Source organism: Myodes glareolus, chromosome 2 (genome assembly GCF_982192425.1).
Source record: "Myodes glareolus chromosome 2, mMyoGla1.1, whole genome shotgun sequence".
In the NCBI taxonomy this organism is placed as follows: domain Eukaryota; kingdom Metazoa; phylum Chordata; class Mammalia; order Rodentia; family Cricetidae; genus Myodes; species Myodes glareolus.
This window is the reverse complement of record NC_142027.1, coordinates 95,820,283-95,838,748: the sequence shown is the minus strand read 5'-3', so window position 1 is coordinate 95,838,748 and position 18,466 is coordinate 95,820,283. Positions and strand designations below refer to the sequence as shown.

Here is an 18,466-nt window from a genome sequence, read left to right as displayed (position 1 = left end):
GCAGGGCAGTCATGCAAAGAACATTTTAATCATGGAAAAGAGCAGAACAAATGTGACATGTGAATGAGTTTGATGTGTTTGCAGAGCAGAAAGAGGCTCTGGGTTTTTATAGTAGAGTTTTTTAGAAAGGGACAATACAAGAGGTTGGAGGATAAGTAAGTCAGAACATGAGCGCCCCAGTAGGTCATGTTAAGGCATTGAGATGTGGAATAGAAACTACACTCTCTATATTTAGTGTATTTTGTTTATCAGAAAGACTGTCAGCTTGTGGGAGGTACTAGTGTCAGTGTTAAGCAGTTTTCTCTTCCAGGGCATTGTACCCTATGTTAGAGGTAAGACCTGGATTCTCATCCCAGCCATCCATACAGCTGTGTACCCCCCATCATGTCATTGTTCCTCATTTGGTTGTTGAGCTTGCACAGCTCCTTTTCATTGCCCAGCTTTATGTCTGAACATCTGCTAAAGAACACTGAGAGCATTGGAAGTGCAATTGTGCATTTACATATTCACAACTCACATAGTAGGGTTGTGGATAAACTAACACAGTGGAGTTCCAAATTATGTTCCACTTCACATGTCTTTGCATTGATGGCCTTTCAAACCTTTCAAACCCCTTTGTGTATTTCTTTCCTCTTCATGTTTTGTGCATCTCAAGTAGCCTCGGTACAATGCAACTACTTCGGTGGTTTTTTTTTTCAACTACTCCACATGTATTATCTAAAGAAACACTTTTTGACTTTCAGAAAAGCTGTCCTCTCAAATTACTCTTCTGGAGACTTGGAATAGAGCAGGGGAGGCCTACAGCGCAGCCGGCGAGGTGAGTGATCACTGGTAGAGTCACATTGGGACCTTGATTAGGAGGTGACAACTCCAACAGTTACTCATGCTGACAGAAACTGTGTCACCAATGGAGGGAAATAACATCTAAGAGATTCACAAAGATTAGACTTCTACATTTATTCATGTCCTAATGTTTGGAATTCTTTGTCCTAAACCAACACAAGTTTAGGAGTGCTTGGGTATTAGTTACTTTTCTGCTGCTGTAACAAAACACCTGACCAAGACAACTTAAAGAAGAAACAGTTTATTTGGGCTACAGTCTCAGAGGGTAAGAGTTCATCACGGGACATGGAAAGCAGGAAGCAGGCAGGACAGCAGGAACAGGAAAGAGCACAATCACATCCTTCATCATAAGCTTGAAGCAGTGAGAGTGAACTAGAAATGGCTCCAGTCTTCAAACTCTCAAGGCCCGCCTCCAGTGACATACTTCCTCCAGCAAGGCCACACCTCCTAAACCTCTCCAAATAGCGTCACCAACTGGGGACCTAGTATTGGAATACTTGAGCCTGTGGAGGGCAGTCTCACTCAAACCACCACAGCCTGTTTCTTGGTAGAGATTAAACAAAAATCTCCTGAATTTAGCAATATTTACTCAGAATTATATTTCAAAGGAGCCTTTACAAAATTGCAGCTTTTGTAACCTGCAATTTATTTATTCAACTTTTTTATGGGTGGGGGGAGATGAGACAGGGTTTACCCATGTAATGTTTATTCACCTTTTTAATTCTAATTTTTCTTTATCTTTGAATTCAAACATGTATATACATATATGATATATGACCATATCCACACCAGTTTCCCTCCTCTAGCTCTCCCCATATCTTCAACACATATCTTATCCCCCCATATCAAATTTCATGTCTTTTTATTTTTTTGATAACCCACTAAGTCAATTAGTATTACTGACACGTGCATGGGTGTAGGGCCACCCATCGCAGCACAGGAAACCTACCAGTGGGAACACCTTCAAAAAAGAATGATTCTCCCTCCCCACACAGCCATCAAGTGCCAGCAGCTCCTTATTAAGGGGTGGGGCCTGGAGAGCTCCCGTCCATCGATGCTGGAATTCTCCCAGGCTTGCTCCTGTGCAGGGTGGGAACACACTTCACTACACAGCACTCCTGCATCCTTCAGGTCTTACGCCCTTCCTGTCTCTCCTGTGACATCTCGGCAGGGATGGAGGGTGGTATGGTGAAGTTGGGGTGTATACAGTTAGCCTTGCTCTCAACCGGTAATCATAAATGGTCATTGTGAGCAGTGTAGCTTCTTAACAGAAGTGTTGTTATTATATGTTCATCTGTGTCTCCAGGTCCAGGGGATGGGTGCCGTATGTAGACCCAAAGAGGTATAGTTTTAGAAATGGGAAAATGCAGAATCTTCTAGTTGAGCCAGGGGCCGTCTGGCAGAGAAATATTAAAACTTGAGTCCAGAGAGCATCTGCTAGTAGAATAAGTTACTTCCTGCCAAGGCCTCAAGTGATGGAAAAGATTAGGAGGGATGGTCTGCCTTATTTAGAGTCTCCTGATGACTGGGGGTGGTTCAGTTGGTAAAGCACTTGCTGGGCCATGCCAGACCCTGAGTTTGAGCCCCAGAGCTCTAGAAGCCTGGACATGCTGACTCAGGCTTGTAATCTCGGCCCTGGAGAGACAGAGGTAGGTCCCTGAGGCTTGATGGCCAGCCAGCTAGCCTTCCTGGGGAGCGCCAAGCCTTCCTCAGAAAATGATATAGGTAACTTGTTTGGAACAATGCTTAACATTGACCTCTGGCTTCTACATGCAGGTGTACATATGTGGACCCACCATGTGCACACATGCATGCACATACATACATACACAAGTCTCCTGCTTTAAATGTTAATGTTGACTAAAATACCTTCATAGGAACACCTAAAATAACATTTGGCCAAAGATCTGGGTAACATGATCCAGCCAAGTTACCACACAAAATTAATCATCAAACTTACATTCAATACCTTTTCATGGAGCCATTGAGGCCTTGTTCACAAAGTTGTCAAAGAAGACTTAATTTAGAAAATTGCAATATTATTTAGTTAAAAATGATAAGACTTGTACAAAAAATGGATCTTATTTGTTCAAGAGACTACTTAAAATTGTTCCCTTAAAGGTCTGACAATGATTTCTAGTGGAAACAAGCTAATGTTGCTTTAAAAAATATATCAGCACAGATAAAAAAAAAAAAAGATGGGCTTCTAGTAAGAAAATTAAAAACAGCTGGGCAGTGGTAGCACGTGTCTTTAATCCCAGCACTTGGGAGGCAGAGGTAGGTGGATCTCTGTGAGTTTGAGGTCAGCCTGGTCTACAAGAGCTAGGTCCAGGACAGCTACGGCTGTTACACAGAGAAACCCTGTCTCAAAAAAAAAAAACAAACAAAAATCAAACAAAAAAGGAAAGAAAATAAAAACCAAAGAAGCAGAAAATAAGTAGCAAACAGTATTGAAGAAAAGGAATTTTAAAACATAGAAATTGCATAGAAGAGCCAACTGGTAATGTCCCTCGAAATCACAGAGATTAACTAGGAAAGAATCAGAGAAGAAGGAAGTCAGTGAAGAGGGAGAAAGAGGAATGGGAATGGCCAGAGAGAGCAAAGCTCCCGTTCTCTGTCCTCCTGGGGTGGATGACTTTATTCTTTAGTCAGAAAGTGGACTGAACTCCAGCTATTGTAGGGCGTGAGGGAAGGGAATTGAAGGATGATATGAAAGGAAGTTACGAAAGAGGAAATAAAAGTCCTTAGGGGATGGAACAAAAAGCAGTTGGTTACACTAAACCTTGCCAGGGATGATTTTACTGTAGACCCTCCTGTCTGTAGCAATGGAAACATGGGAATGTAACATGAAAAAGCTACAGAGTGGGTTCCCCTGTGTCCAGTACTGAGGCTAGTTTTGAGCTCTATGAATTATGACCTCAATCATGCAGAGAGCAAAAAAAAAAAATAGAAATTATCAAGAAAGTACTTAAGAAGAATGATGCGATTATAGACAGGTACTACCATGCCTGGCATCTGCATAGGTGCTGGGGATCTAAGCTCAGGTCCTCATGCTTCCTCAGCAAGAACTGTTTCCAGTGAGCCACCTCCACATCCCCCAAACCCCCACGTTTGTGTGCATCTGTATACGATGTGTGTGTGTGTGTGTGTGTGTGTGTGTGTGTGTGTGTGTGTGTGTATACGCGTATGCGTGCCTGTACCCTTGCCTGTGTGTGTGAAATCACTGTCAGGTTTCTTCCTCAGTTTCTCTCCATTGCATTTTTTAAGGTAGGGTTTCTTACTGAACCTAAACTAATTAATTACTTCATGAGATCCACGAGTTTTCTTCCCTAAGCAAACATCCATGGAGATGGCATGGACTGAGTAGCCTAGCCCAGTATCTGTAATGTCTGGTCTCATTGCCACACCAGCCCATCATGTCATGCCCAGGCACCAGAAGAGCTCCTTTGGGGCTTTTTGATCCTGGCAGCTCATCGACATCTGCTTGTTTGGTAGTCTACTTGTCAGTGTTAATGCCTGTTCTGTTTACTTGTACAACTTTCTTGTTTCGGTAAATTGATTAGGAAGAGAAATCTCTTAACTTACTCCTTGGTATAGGGTGGGGTGTTTAATTCATTGCCTGCTTTTTGAAAACCAGTTTTTAGAAGAAATAACTAGGCGTTTTAACCTAGAAGAAGAATGTTTATTTTAATGGGAAATATCTAGAGAATTGATTCCAAGCTTCCTTGGACCTTTTGACTAGAAAGAGACCTCAGAGTAGAGCTGACTAAATCCTACATGTTCTGTGTGGGAGATGCAGAGTTTTTTACAAATTTTAGTAGTTTTGTGGTATAAAAGAAGTTTGAACCAGAAGGTTGTAAGTTTTAGAAGTACTAGTTTGTAGTGGCGATTTTTAATGCTTTCTGAAATATTTGGTTACGGTCTTCCTTGGTGTTTCTTTAGTCTCTGGTTTAATAAGTCAGCACAGCTGACGTTACTCAGTTCAACAAGATCAATTATGCCGAAGAAAGTGGACCAGATGTCCCAGAGAACATATTTTCTCAGAAGCATAAAGAGCTATCAGTTTTATTAGTGGAAATGAAAGAAGCTCAGGAGGAAATTGCATTTCTCAAGTCACAGCTTCAGGGCAAAGGACCTGACGGGGTCTCTGAGGTCCTGGACCAGAGAGAAGTGAAGCTGATGGAGAGTGAAGGAGCCCTTTCGGTGACAGTGGGGGATGATCCCTTGGTGCTCAGTGAGGAGATCAGCGTCCCAGGGCCTGAAATAGAGGAGCAGGCAAACACTGAAGATCAGCCTCCAACACCTGAGGCAGGGTCTCCGAATGACGCTGCAGTAGAATTGAGCTCCACAAAGCTGGATGGTATGGACACGTCCCTCTCCATACCAGATCTTTGCCAGTGTCACCAGGATGAACTGGGAAATCTGAGAACTCAAATTTTGGAGTTTGAGACAAGACTTCATGAGGCAAAAGGGATGTATAGAAAAAAATGTAGATGAGGAAGCTAAGGAATTTAGCATCCTACATGAAGAATTTGAGAAGGATGCAGAGGATGCCCAGCGCTTGCCCACTACTTTGTCTGAGGAAAAGGACCAGCTTCTTTCTCGAGTGGAAGAGCTTGATGTCTTACCTGAACTGAGGGCTTGGGTCCGAGAACTGGAAAGCAGCCTTGCAGAAACAGAAAAGCAAAGAGGCCTGGACTACGAAAGCCAGAAGACTCAGCACAACCTGCTCACAGGACAGATCCACAGCCTCAGCATAGAAGGCAAATCTAAGGATGTGAACATTGAATCTTCACAGAAAGAACTGGATAACATGCAACTACCTCAACAGGGCACACAGATAAAACCCTGCAAAGCCAGCTGCAGAGCAAGGAAAGTGAGGTGTTAGAGGGGGCAGAACACGTGAAGGATATCGCAAGTAAGATGGAAGGCCTTTCACAGGCTCTTTCGCAGAAGGAACTGGGAATAACCAAAATGGACCAACTCTTGCAAGAGAAAAAGAAAGATGTGGAGACACTCCAGCAAACCATCCAGGAGAAGGATCAGCAAATGACTGAATGCATCTTCAGTATGACAGAGAAAATGGTTCAGCCTATTGAAATTGAAACTCTGACGGAGCAGCTCAATTCAGCTTCCAGAGCTGAAGAAGTAAAAAAGGAGCAGGCAGGAGAAACTCGTGGAGTCATTTCTAATCACAGTTAGGATGAGGCAAGCCCAGCGGGGCTGATGAGGAAAGCGGGGCTTCAGCAGGAACAGGAGCTTCTGAATAAAGACAGGGGGCAGAAGAGGAGGAAGACCCAGGCAGCACTTGTCCACTGGAAGGAGCTCCTACAAAAAGTCAATAAACTGGAGGAGGAGTTAGCCAAGGTGAGACAGGAGTCTAAGGAAGAGATGGCTCTCGGAGCGACTGGGAGGAGAAAGCTGGAGAAAAAGAGAGAGAACAAGGATGACCCAGAAAAATGGGGAACTTCTAACGGGCAATGGGCTCTAGTTCATTGATTGTTAGTCGTGCTTCCATGGGTAAGACACTAACCAGCTTCCCAGCCGGAAGCACCCAAACCAGCATCCTAAATAGGCAGTTCCTTTACTACTGTGTGGCCTGGCCTATGGGAGAAATCTTTGCTGCCAGTCCCCTAGGCCACCTTCCTAGGCTGACTGGGAAGATTCTCATGCAGGAGACCTGTGTTGTATCTTTGTCTCAACACAGGCTGGAGCAGAGTGAATGGGATTCAGCCCGGACTCCTACCATTGGTGCCTGTGGCTCTCAGGAGACATCAGCTGCTGAAGGGTAAGAGGGGAAGGACGTAGGGAGAGCTCAGCTGTGGGAATGAGCTGCAGGTACGGAGATTGGCAGCGTTATTGGTGTCCAGCCACTGAGGACACTTTCTCCCGGGATGCCCCTCCACTGTGAGGATGGGATCATTTGGCTGAGATGCAGAATTACTGGTGAAGAGAAAGAGCCTTCAGGTGGAGCTGGTTTCCTCATTTTGTTGCTGTTGTTGTTTTGTTTGTTTCCGATCTGAAGTGGTGCTGGATGGAAGCGCGTTCTGCGTTCACTCTGCCATTCCCGGACCCAAGTGCCAATGTTTGCAACCATCTCTTCCTGATGGTTCACGTTCTCCTCATCCTGTGTTTCACAGGTCATCTATAAACCCATCACTCAATGGTTCACGTCCTCCTCATCCTGTGTTTCTCAGGTCATCTATAAACCCGTCACTTGACCGCAGCTCTCAGAACGTGTAATTCCTTCATCTCTAATGTCAGAATTGTAGTTTTTAGGACAGCCTTCCCACTTCCAACCCATCCGCATCTCCTTGGAAAGTTCCCATAACAACAGAGGTGGCTATGAGGACAGGTTACAATGCAAGGCCTGGTGCATCCTGTTTTCTGGATGTCCCTCCAGAGGGGTCCTGAAGTCACTTGGGAGCCACAGCATCACAACTTCTAGCCTCAAGAACCCCTGAGTTAGGGCACGTGGGTGTGAGTTATTCTGTCTTCAACGCCATTGTCACCTACCTCTGTGAACAGGGCTCAGGCAATGGGAAGAGAAGACGAAACACCTGACCCAGACCTGAGAGCAGTAGTCACGAGTGACACCACTGTGCCTGTGCCCCCCTTGCTAACCTCCAGCTTTCTCATTACGGACATGATGTCTTCCCTTATGTGCTCATCACCTGAAGAAGAGAAGACGGATGGGCTCACTGATCAACTCTATGTTCTATGGTGATTACATTTTAGTCACAACATCCCAAGGACTTTCCTGAACTATTGTAAAATAATAAAGTGTTACTTAATGAATTTTGTGTGAGGCTGTCTGTTGACACAGCTGTTACATACCTGTGTTTGCACTCTGGAGAGTAGAGGGTAGAAGGATGGTTCCCGGAGTACTAAAGTCCTGAAAATCCTCCCTTCTCACCAACCAACCACAGAGAGCTGTGAGCATCCTTCTAGCCTCAGCTACTGGAGTCAAAGGAGACAAGGTGGGGGAAGAAATCCATCCAGAGACTGAGTTAAGGGAGCAAAGTTGCCGGGGTGAAGTCCCGAAGCCTTGTGTATAGTTCTGAGAGAATACTGGAAATTTTTAAGCACTTGCCTGTAACTCAGGCACTCAAAAGGCTGATAAAGGAGATCATAAGTTTGGGGGTCAGTCTTGTCCATATAATAAGTTCAAGATAGCCTGTGCTACATAGCGAGACTCTGTCTCAGGAGATAACAGCAAATCAGTCTCCTAGGACACGCAGTGCAGGAGTTTCGTAGCTCATGCGGGTCGGGTGGGTGTAATTAAGCTTTTGTATGAAGGTGCTGCTTGGGAAAAGCTGGCCGGCTATCTCAATGTACAAGTGGATTTCACACCCGATCTCTTTGGTTTCAAAGCAATTCCTACATGTTACACTCCGCTCCTCAAGGGACGAACGTGGGATATCTGTAAAGGGGAAATGAGTTTTCTCGGTCTCATCTCTAAAGTCCTACGGTTTCTCTAGAGAACTGCATTGCCATATGATATGTTAGAATGCCTGCTCTGATACTTCTAATTCTGACACTGGATTAGAATTCCAAGCTAGCTAGAAGATTTTCCCTTTCTACATTTTTCTCTACTTTAAAACAGCTTTAACAGAACAAATAAAATGTCCCAAGTCTAGTGTCCATTCGGACGTGACCTTAGAAGCTTTCTGTTCTCCTGCAGGAATGCTCTGTTCTACTGTTGAAATGCTCTCTTGGTCCAAGACTGGAGAAACCAGGCTGGAATCCTTTCTGGGTTCATTATCTCTAAGCCAATCAGGCCACAATTCCACAGCCCACCAAGATCAGAAGAGCCTGGGTCAGATTCAATAACAAATTCTTAGGATTATCTTGGGATTCTTTGCATTGTCTTTGTCACCGAAGACCCCAGTCTTCCAGAGGAGTCCCCCTGGGGGATTGATTATAAAGCAGCCAGTAAAGGCCTCCAAACTCTCAGTAGTCTTCACCTCAGAAAGGGTCTGTTTCATTGGTCCAAACAAGTCACCTGAGCATGTCTGACTTGAGGATAGAAAGGAAGGGCCACGGATTATTTTTTTTTCCTTTCAAACAAAGTTATCATACATTTATTAAGACATTGCTGCTCATTTTTAGCATGGATTCCACAAATCATCTTCCATATATCATCACACACTGGGAAATTTCTGGGAAGGTGGACTGAGAAGAGTTCAACTGGATTTCAGAAAAACATCTTTAGAAATCTGAGTAATGGTGCAACCTATGCAGCAGGGCCTTGCCTTGCTCATTCCCCAAGGCAAAGGATCCACCTCTGGGAGAAAAATCCATGGCTTGAACACGAGAAATAGCACTCTTTTTAAAAATCAGAAAGTTAGAAAATGCTGTATAGGAAGGAAGATGAACTAATCTGACAGATTCTTCATTTTTTTCTTGAAGCCACTGCCAAGATTTCTGTAGTGGGATTGAAGGTCAAGGAAGTGACATCAGTGACCGGGTACACTATGGCTTTAATTGGCTTTGGGCTGGTTTGTTGAAGGCAAGAATCTTGACTGTCTGTGTTTTCCACTCCACTCTTAGAGCCACAAGCCACATGCTGACCACTCTGATGCAGCAATGCTTACTCCATATAAACTGCCTTCGTCAAGGAATCTGTTAACGCACTTCCTCGAATTCACATCCCACACATAAACTCTCCATTCCCAGAAGCAGTACATACCCTCTTACTATCAGAAGAGAATGTGGATGCTGGCATTCTCCCATTGATCTTCATGCTACCAATCAATTCTTTCGTCTTCATTGACAGTAAATGAGAAAACCCAGCGGTGCCGCTTCTGAGCAGGAAGGATCCCTCCGGAGAGACTTCAGATCGCTTCACTATTCTCTCTTTCAAACCTCTCACTTGATGTACAAGAACTAACTTTCCAGCTAGCTTATCGGAGACATAAAGCACCTTGCTGTGCACACTTGTAGCTCATAGCTCTTCTCCATCAGCAGTGTAACAAGCCTTAAAGACTGGAAACTTTCCCAAATGGGTGCTCTGGATTTTCGGGTTTGTTTTGCCATCTCCCTGAAACAGCGAGATAGCCTTAGTTAGCCCAGAGAGCACCACCACCTGTGCGCCAGGGTGGACCTGCACTGGTGAGATCCGAGCGGTGGTAGGCCTTTCAGCACTGGCAGGACGGCAGTCCTTCATCTTCAGAATTCCTCTCGGAAGAGAAGTGGATGCGGATATGAAATTCCCAGTCCTTTGCAACAAATCACCTTCATCCTCTTCATTTCATCTGAAGATTTTCTTCGCTTGTGCCCAGGCTCTGCCCAATCAGGTCCTCCTCCCATGGCATGCCGGAATTCCTCTGTAAGTCGCTTTTGAAGCTTATCTTTTGAGAGTTTACTTTCGCTGGCATTTTTCATTATATCTTTCCAAAACCGATTGTTCATCATGTCAACTAATTCCTCATCTTCATCATCTTCATCCACCCAAACTGGCTTCTTCTGAGGAGGAAGATTATCTTTTGTTTCATCTTCCACTTCAGAACCGTCTGAGCTTCCTTGTCGTTGACACCGCGAGCTCGGCAGCCGCCACAACAGCGCGTCCTTGTCGTCCTCGTTGTCCTCGTCGTCCTCGTCGTCCTCGATGTCGCCAGCTGCTCCAGACATCGCTCAGCTGCCAGTTGTCCTCGAGCACCAGACGGTTGTGCTGCTGAAGCCGCTCTCCTCCTCCTCCTCCACCACCGCGGCCGCTGGCAGTGACCGCGCTAGGGGTCGCCCTCTGCCCTGCCTGCGATGCCCGTTGGGATGAACCGTTGGATGGCCTTTCGGGGCGTGCCACCGCTCCTGGGTCTGGCTTGCCTCCCCTGCATAGTGCCGGCTCTCCGCTCTGGTTTTGTCTGTCTCTGTTGCTCAGGCGGCATTCCCAGGTCTGAGGAGAAACGCAGACGTTCATGTGGAGCACCACTACGCATGTCAGGGCCACAGAGCTCTTAACAGCATGGAATGTGTCAGAGCTCACAGTTCCTCCTTCTTTGAGAAATTCATCTGGAGTCAGACTTCTGTCAGTGAGCTCAGACTCCATACAGTTTCCCAACAAGCTAGGGAACTTTCTCCCTCCTTTCTCAAGAGTTATCCTTTTGAAATCAGTTCTGTGTGAGCCTCATTGTGAGTGCTATAGGGAATGATGAGGTTTTTTAAGGCTTGCCCTTCAAGATTCCCATACAGATCAATCTCCCAGTAACCCTCTCTTGATTGCTCCAGCCCACATCAAGTGTTGTTTTTGTTTTCCTCTCTCAGACTAACTAACATTGTTGTAGCCCAGGCTACACCTGAGTTCTGGGATCACAGATGTTTGATACCACACACTGGCCTGCTCTGAATGCTTTTACTATCTTAGATGCAACTGTCCTACGTAGGACACACAGAGTGGTCCTACAGCATTCTTGAATGTGTCTTCCCGTTAGGGATGTGGCTCAGCGGTCATTGATCTGAAAAAACTTTTCAAAATACTAGACACAGAAATGCTTCACCCTTTTAAGTACATAAAGCCAAAGGAACTGACTCAAACTGCAGAAAGCAGCTGTGAGGATCGTGTGGCAGGAAATCACAGAAAACCTGAGAACAGAACTGAAGCCGCTGCTCAGTTTCTTGCCCTGAAGTGACAGCAGCAGGTGGGGGTGCCGGGTGTGGATTTGAAGAGCCGGAGCTGGGAGCTCGAACAAATAGTAGTGAAGGTGGGTACTCATTGCTCTGGGAGACTTGGGGAGCACAGAGAAGTGTGGAAGAGAAATCTACGTAGCACTTACTTTGCTAATTGGTGCTGAACTTGTGATGGCCACAAGGTCTGCGTGCAGTGATTGACAATGGGCATGGGAAGACAGGAACAGGGAAATGGCCTGCACTCAGGGACGTGATTGATCAGCCATCTGGGACCGCGGGTCCAGCCAAGTATGCTCTGTCTTCTATTGAGGATCTACACATCCCACTCGAAGGGCTGGCTGGCCCTGGGCACTAAGCTAAAAGAGTCCCACAGAAGGTGAAGACTTTTGTACGGTCTATCAGGGACACAAAATGCACATGGGAGATGTAAGGGAACGGGAATTAACCCAAGTGAACACTGGTACTGAGCCAAGTGCTTTTAGGGGCCAAATGCAGGCATGATTATTCAGCTGGGGTAACTCTCTGTGTTTGTGGACAAAGTGTTGGACACAGGCAGCTATGCTAAACTCTTCATTATTTAACATTGGGGAACAAAATCACAGTAATCAGGGAGTTGTCAAAGTATGTAAGTTAATATTTGTGAAGTGCTTAGTCTAGTATCTGGCTAAGAGGTACATTCTCTGTGTTGCGTGACTGGCTGTGGTCCCACAGGGGCTGTCATATTACTGAGGTGTCTATGAACTATTGCTGTCATAAGTCAACACTGGCCTCAGGCACTGGATGTGTCTGGCATTCACTGTCCTTCACCGGGTTATTCTCCAGCCTTCAAGTTGGCAACCTTATTGATTAGTCATCAATAGTACAAGCATATTAAGTTATGTTGATCTTAAAATGTTGTGTGTGAGATTGATGGGAGAGATGGCAGAGGCCTGGGAGCAGGAGATAGAAGGACAGAAGATGAGACCATCGGACCTCACTGCTTCCTTATTGCCCATGAACACAGTTGGCTTCTCCTTTCCAGTTTCACTCTGTTGCAGAACAGCGCAAGAGCCAGGTCATGTCAAAGAGAGGCCATAAGGATGTGGCTCACAGGTCATCCTTACCTGTGCTAACCCCTATCAGTAGCTATTGTCAAGTAAGGAAGGCATTGTTCTCAGCAGCTCACCATGACTCTTGGTCTGGTTAGCTCACCACTTCCCTAGCTGCCCCTTAGCACATCTTTAATGCCTCTCCTCAGATTTCCCCAGGGATGATCTTCTGGGGGTTGTTAGGAAGTAGAGGCAAGGATGGAGGTTTCCAGGTGCATCTCGGTGGAGACTTGGGGCCTAAATGGACAGAGTCCTGCGATAGGTATTGAGATATGTCCTCTGTAAAAGAGTGATGAACACCAGAACAGCTTCCCAGCGGTGGAAGTCCCTGAGAAAGAAGGGTGAGCAGGGACTTGCCAGCCAGTGGGTAAGAGCGGAGCCAGGAAATCCCAAAGGCTCCCAGAGCAGATGGGCACTGCCCCTTGTTACCTTGCCACACCTCTGTTCAGCCCACAGTGTGACTAGGCAGTTCCTCCTCACGCTCCCTCGGCAAGGCTCAGTAAAACACGGGTATCCAGTGGAGGAATGATTGATCCCCTGCCAAACTAGTTTTCTCCAAAGACCTCTGCAGTGTTTACTTGGTTGGTAAACTCCACATGTGCTCCAAAAAGGGGATCTGTTACATGCTGCATTTGAATATGTGTATCTTTAAATACAGTTGAGCACTGTTTTTAACTGAGTGATAAGATGTAAAGCCTCAGTGTTTTCTCCCTAAGGAAACTGAGATTCCTGTCAATGTTTCCCCATGCAGTATCTAGTGTGGGTCTTTCAGCCAACTTCCCGACAGCTCTTCTGTGTGTCTTAGAGTGAATGTAAGACCTTATCCCACAGACAGGTGAAAATAATTTCAATGTAGCTAAGCAGATTACAGACAGGAGGGATCCTGGACTCATTTATGTCCTGACAACTAAAAAGGAAACCATGGAGAACTCTGAGGGAAATGCCACCCCAATCCTGCAGAAGGTGTTGTCAAATACTACAAGCTGTGGACGCGGACGCTGTGAACGGTCCGAGCACGCTGACAGAGGTTGCTCAGTGTTGCCTACATCTACACTGACTTCCCTCCAGATGTGGGTGGACTCAACCACTCTGGTTTATCTTTAAAAACACCCACTCCTTTCTCTTCTAACTGAGAAGTCTCCCTAGAACTTCTATCTGCTTTGTTTCAGCTCTTGTTTTCTTCTAAGAACGCTGAGAAACATTCGATTGCTTGTGTAGTTGGCGTCAGCATTCTTATCGTCCTTCCTCTCGATTCCTCTCTCCGTCCTAATTATTCCCATCATCTGCTGCCCTCAGATGTGGAAGTCTGTAGTGGGGCATGACGCTCAACCACAACAGTACCAGGTGAGCACTTATCCTCCACAAATGTATACTACCCAAACATCTCAACCTGCTAATTACAGTGCCCCTGATTCTCAGCCTGGAATGGCTCCAAGCTAACCTGGTGCTTACTAACCCAGACCAGGTTTTACGCCATCTCCTGCAGGTACCATGACCCCTCATTCCAGTGGGCATAACCCTTATGCACTTAAACGTCCTCCTTTTGGTCAGGGCCATCCCCAACCTGGACCTGATTATTGATAAGGAGGTTCAGCTACACTATTGATGGCTAATTGCCTCCCCAAAGACTACAATACTATTTTGTTTCAATTTGTACCATATTGAAGCTGAAAAATTTAAAAAGCAGAGTAATTTTTATGATATTGTTGTTGCTGTTAATTGAAAATATAATTTGCTGGAGTACAAACACAAAAACACCAATATGAACATGTTTCCTCCCCTGCTTAAAATAGTAGCAGCTTCCTAGTTATTTTTGGAACACGATTACATGTAAAATGATTGGCTTTCTAGTTCCCAGAGGATATTAAAAAGCTAGGCTAAGGTTTAGCCATAACACTTAGTTATTTACTATTAACATGATGGACTAAAAATAGAGCCCTTTGAGAAGACGACTAGACACTATGTATAAATGTAACACTGATAGGCTAATAAAGGTGATTGAATCCAATAATGGTGTTTTATTTAATTATTTCAGATATAAGGAAATTAGACATCTTATTGGTATATGGTCTTCAAGTAAAATTTATTAAATTGACTTCCATTCAGGGAAAAATATATAACATATTTGATTGACTTAGAATGTAAACACAATAGGGGTTTGGTAGCTCTTAATTTTCTGATTTTCCTTATGCAGATAACGTCATATTTACATATTGGTGAACTATTCAGAACATTTTAAAAATCACTTTTTAAAAACCTACATCTTTTTATTGCAGAGTTTATACTAGTTTGAAAAGTACAAAATGTAGCATTGATAAAACTGAAACATATTGAAAGATACACATAGAGAAAAGTCTCTTCAGGACAAGCAATAATATTCTTGCTCCCTCCTCCCAAAAATGTACCCCCCCTTTCACAAAATAAGTCAGTTTTGTTACAGCTTGAGTAAACAGTATCACAAAGCAACCTCTGATACATTCATTCATGGCCTTAATGTATAAATATATAATATATCCTCTAAGACAATAGCATCTCACATGCATTGTCTTTTCATGCTGACTTTACACTCAGTCTCTACATACAGCTTGCATAGGACCACAGAGCCATTCAAAAGAATGTTAAAAGGAAAAGTTTGAGAAAGTATTTTTAGATGTAATATTATAGGTACAGAATAAAAAAAATATCAAAATTTACCATTTGACATGTCAGATTATCAGCTGTTTGGTTGAGATAAAATTATACAGATTATTCTTTTCAGTAATTTGCTGGTAGGTTATAGAAAAGTTAGCATGAATACATAACTATTTAAGCTCAAAAATCTATTCATCTGGGCTGGACTGATGGCTCAGAGGTTAAGAGCACTGGCTGCTCTTCCAGAGGTCCTGAGTTCAATTCCCAGCAACCACATGATGGCCCACAACCATCTGTAATGAGATCTGGTGCCCTCTTCTAGCGGGCAGGGATACATGCAGAAAGGACACTGTATATATCACTAATAAATAAATCTTTTAAAAAATCTGTTCATCTGATACTAACAAATTGAAGTTTACATAATTTTAAATATTAGAACCACTTTCCCTCACAGGTACATGCTGAAGATTATTTGATTCAATAAGTTAAACCAAGTAGAGATTTATGGAATTAACTCACCAACAACACATACACATTAATAAAGTAAATATTTTTATAAAACATATTAAAGATTTTTGACATTAATTTTGTTATAAAAGTATCTGAAAACATTACAACAGTGTGATAAATACTATAGAAATGTTCTCTTAAAATATCATGAGTCCACTTCCCTAAAAATGTTATTCTATTAATGTTTATATCTTGCTTTCTTAAAATGACTTTGTAAAACCTGATTAATAGTCTCAGGAAGCTTTTCTAACAATGAACATCTAGTGCTGCTCTCAGTTAGTCTGCAGACTTTTATACACAGCAAACAAAATAGCTTGGAGTGGGGGTGACAAACACCATAGGATTTTCAATGGATTCTTTTGTTTCTTTTTGTGATAATGAACTGGAAGTACTTTGGAAATAATTTTTGCTGAAGCTACCATTTTCCAGGAATTGTGGTCCCACATTCATACCACTGGACATAATTGATTTGGGTATGACTGCCTATCTCTCCAAACTGAACAGGTTCCTGACGAACGACTCTGAAGTAGCCTAAGGAGAAAAAGAGTTTATTTAGTTTACTAGACCTTCCATGTCTTTGCCCACACTATTCACAGATATAAGGCTGTTCATGGTAAAGATGACTCCAAGTGAAGCAAAGCAATTGAGAAAACTAATAATTATAGAGGATCTGATACTTATCTAGAAACACAATGACCCTAGGACTTAAAACTTGGCATTTGTCTTAGCAAGTCAGTATCATAAGAGTAGTTTCAGCAGCCTCTTAATGTCCAACGTGTCTTGTACAGGCATCTTTTAGGAGATTTGGTATTTTTGTGTTCATGGACAAAATGTGTTACTGAAAACCTCAAATAATTAGGTATTTCCTGAGTGATCTGGACAATGTACCCCATTCTGCTCTGCTGAGGCAAGAGTTAAGTTTTCAGTCCTCCCTACACAGCCTGCTCCCCAATTTCAGGCATAGCCTGACTACCTGACAAGTCAGGGTAGCTTTTTCTCCAGAGCTGTCCTTTCACAGCCTCAGGTACAGCCTGACTTCCCTATAAATCAGGATATCTTTCCCTCCGGTGTTTTAACACACACTACTTGGTGCCAAAACCCAGGATAGACTACCTTGGGAACTGTACTCTCCCCTGTGGTCTGACCCACACTGGAACCCTCTCCATTATTTCCAGTCCATCTGCAACAGACTCACAGACTCACTGTCCAACTCACTGATTGCTCAGCCTTCCAGTGACTACCAACAGTGGCAGTTAGGTGAGTTCTCCCTTTGGTCAGTAAAAACATTTCCCTGGGTCTGGGGAAATGACCGTTGAGTTTCTGGCACCCCTCTAATACTCTTAGAAACAGAGGTACCCCCAACTATGGTCTTTAAGGCAAAACTGCCCTTCTTCACCCTTTCTCCCTTCTCAGTGACAGGACATTCAGGTCAACTCTCATTGGTACCCACTTTCAGCCCACTGCCATAGAACCTCCCGTAGCTCCCTGATCTAAATCATCCCCAGCTTGTCCTTTGCAAGGGTTTCTGAGCTAATGGCTTAGTTGGGGTTAATGTCCCCTTCTCATTATCTGAACTATGCCAAGTAGAAAAAATATTAGGGTTCTATACTGCCAATTCTTCCACTTTTATTAAAGAATTCCAGTACATTACCCAATCCTATGATCTTATCTTTCATGATGTTTATGTGATGTTTGCCAACAACTCCTTCCACAAGATTGTGGCAAGTCTGGAATCAGAGGAGGGTCCACGCAAACTCCATGGTGTTATCTGTTTGATGAACTCCATCAAACAGATAGCACCTACCCAGTGGGAGCTAGGGCAGTCCTCGATCAGGACCCTGAATGAGATTATGACATCCCAGAGGACATCCTAGCCATGAATCAGTTTATAACTTGCCTCTTAGTTGGTCTCCACAGGGCTACCCTTAAGGCAGTAAATTAGGAAAATATCCAAGAGATCATCTAGAAAAGACATGAAAACCTGTCTCAATTCCTCAACTGCCTTACAAAAGTCCTCTTACAATATACCACCCTGAATCTCAAGACCTCCGATATAAAGCAACTTCTTTTGACCTACTTTTTCTCCAGAGATTCCTGGATATTAAGGCTAAACTTAAACATCTAGAGAGAAGATCCCTTACTCTAGCAGAAGCCTTAGCAGTAGCCTTTAAGGTGAACCATGGAAAAGATGAAAAAGCCCATAAACAAAATACCTGATGATTGATAAAGCTTCTCAGCTAGCCAAAGCAGAAGCCCAGACTTCTTGGCCTCCAAAACCCCAGGAACCTTCATGTCCTTGTTATAAAAGTGCTCAGGAGGGTCAGTGGGTCTGGGCCCATCCGAACGCTTGTAAACTACCCGGACCATGTCTGAGGTGCCATTGAGAAGAACATTGAAGTATTTACTGTCCCCATGCTGTAAGAAATATGGATATCAAGCCTGGACCACCCTTCAACCAAACTCTTTGGTCTGGAAATAGAAGATGGATGTGACCTGATCTCCCTTGGCCAGATCATTGGCATTTCTGACAGGAAGCCTCAAGTAGTCATCATAGTATCAGGGAGATCCATCTTCTTCCTCCTAGATGATGGGGCCACTTTTTCAGTCCTTACAAAATTGGGGATCCATATTACTCTCTCATTCCTCTATTGTCAGAGTAGAGAGACAACCTTACCAAGTTTACTAAACCCCACTCCTTACTGAATCTTTAGGGGTATTACCCTCACCCATTCTTTCCTAGTGGTACCAACCTGTCCTCTTCCCCTGCT

At 44.0% G+C, this 18,466-nt stretch overlaps 1 pseudogene; it reads right to left on the bottom strand.

Moving 5' to 3' along the window:
• Nucleotides 1–4,012: 4,012 nt before the first annotated feature.
• On the bottom strand, nt 4,013–10,781 carry LOC125411937 (U3 small nucleolar RNA-associated protein 18 homolog pseudogene; annotated as a pseudogene).
• Nucleotides 10,782–18,466: the final 7,685 nt, after the last annotated feature.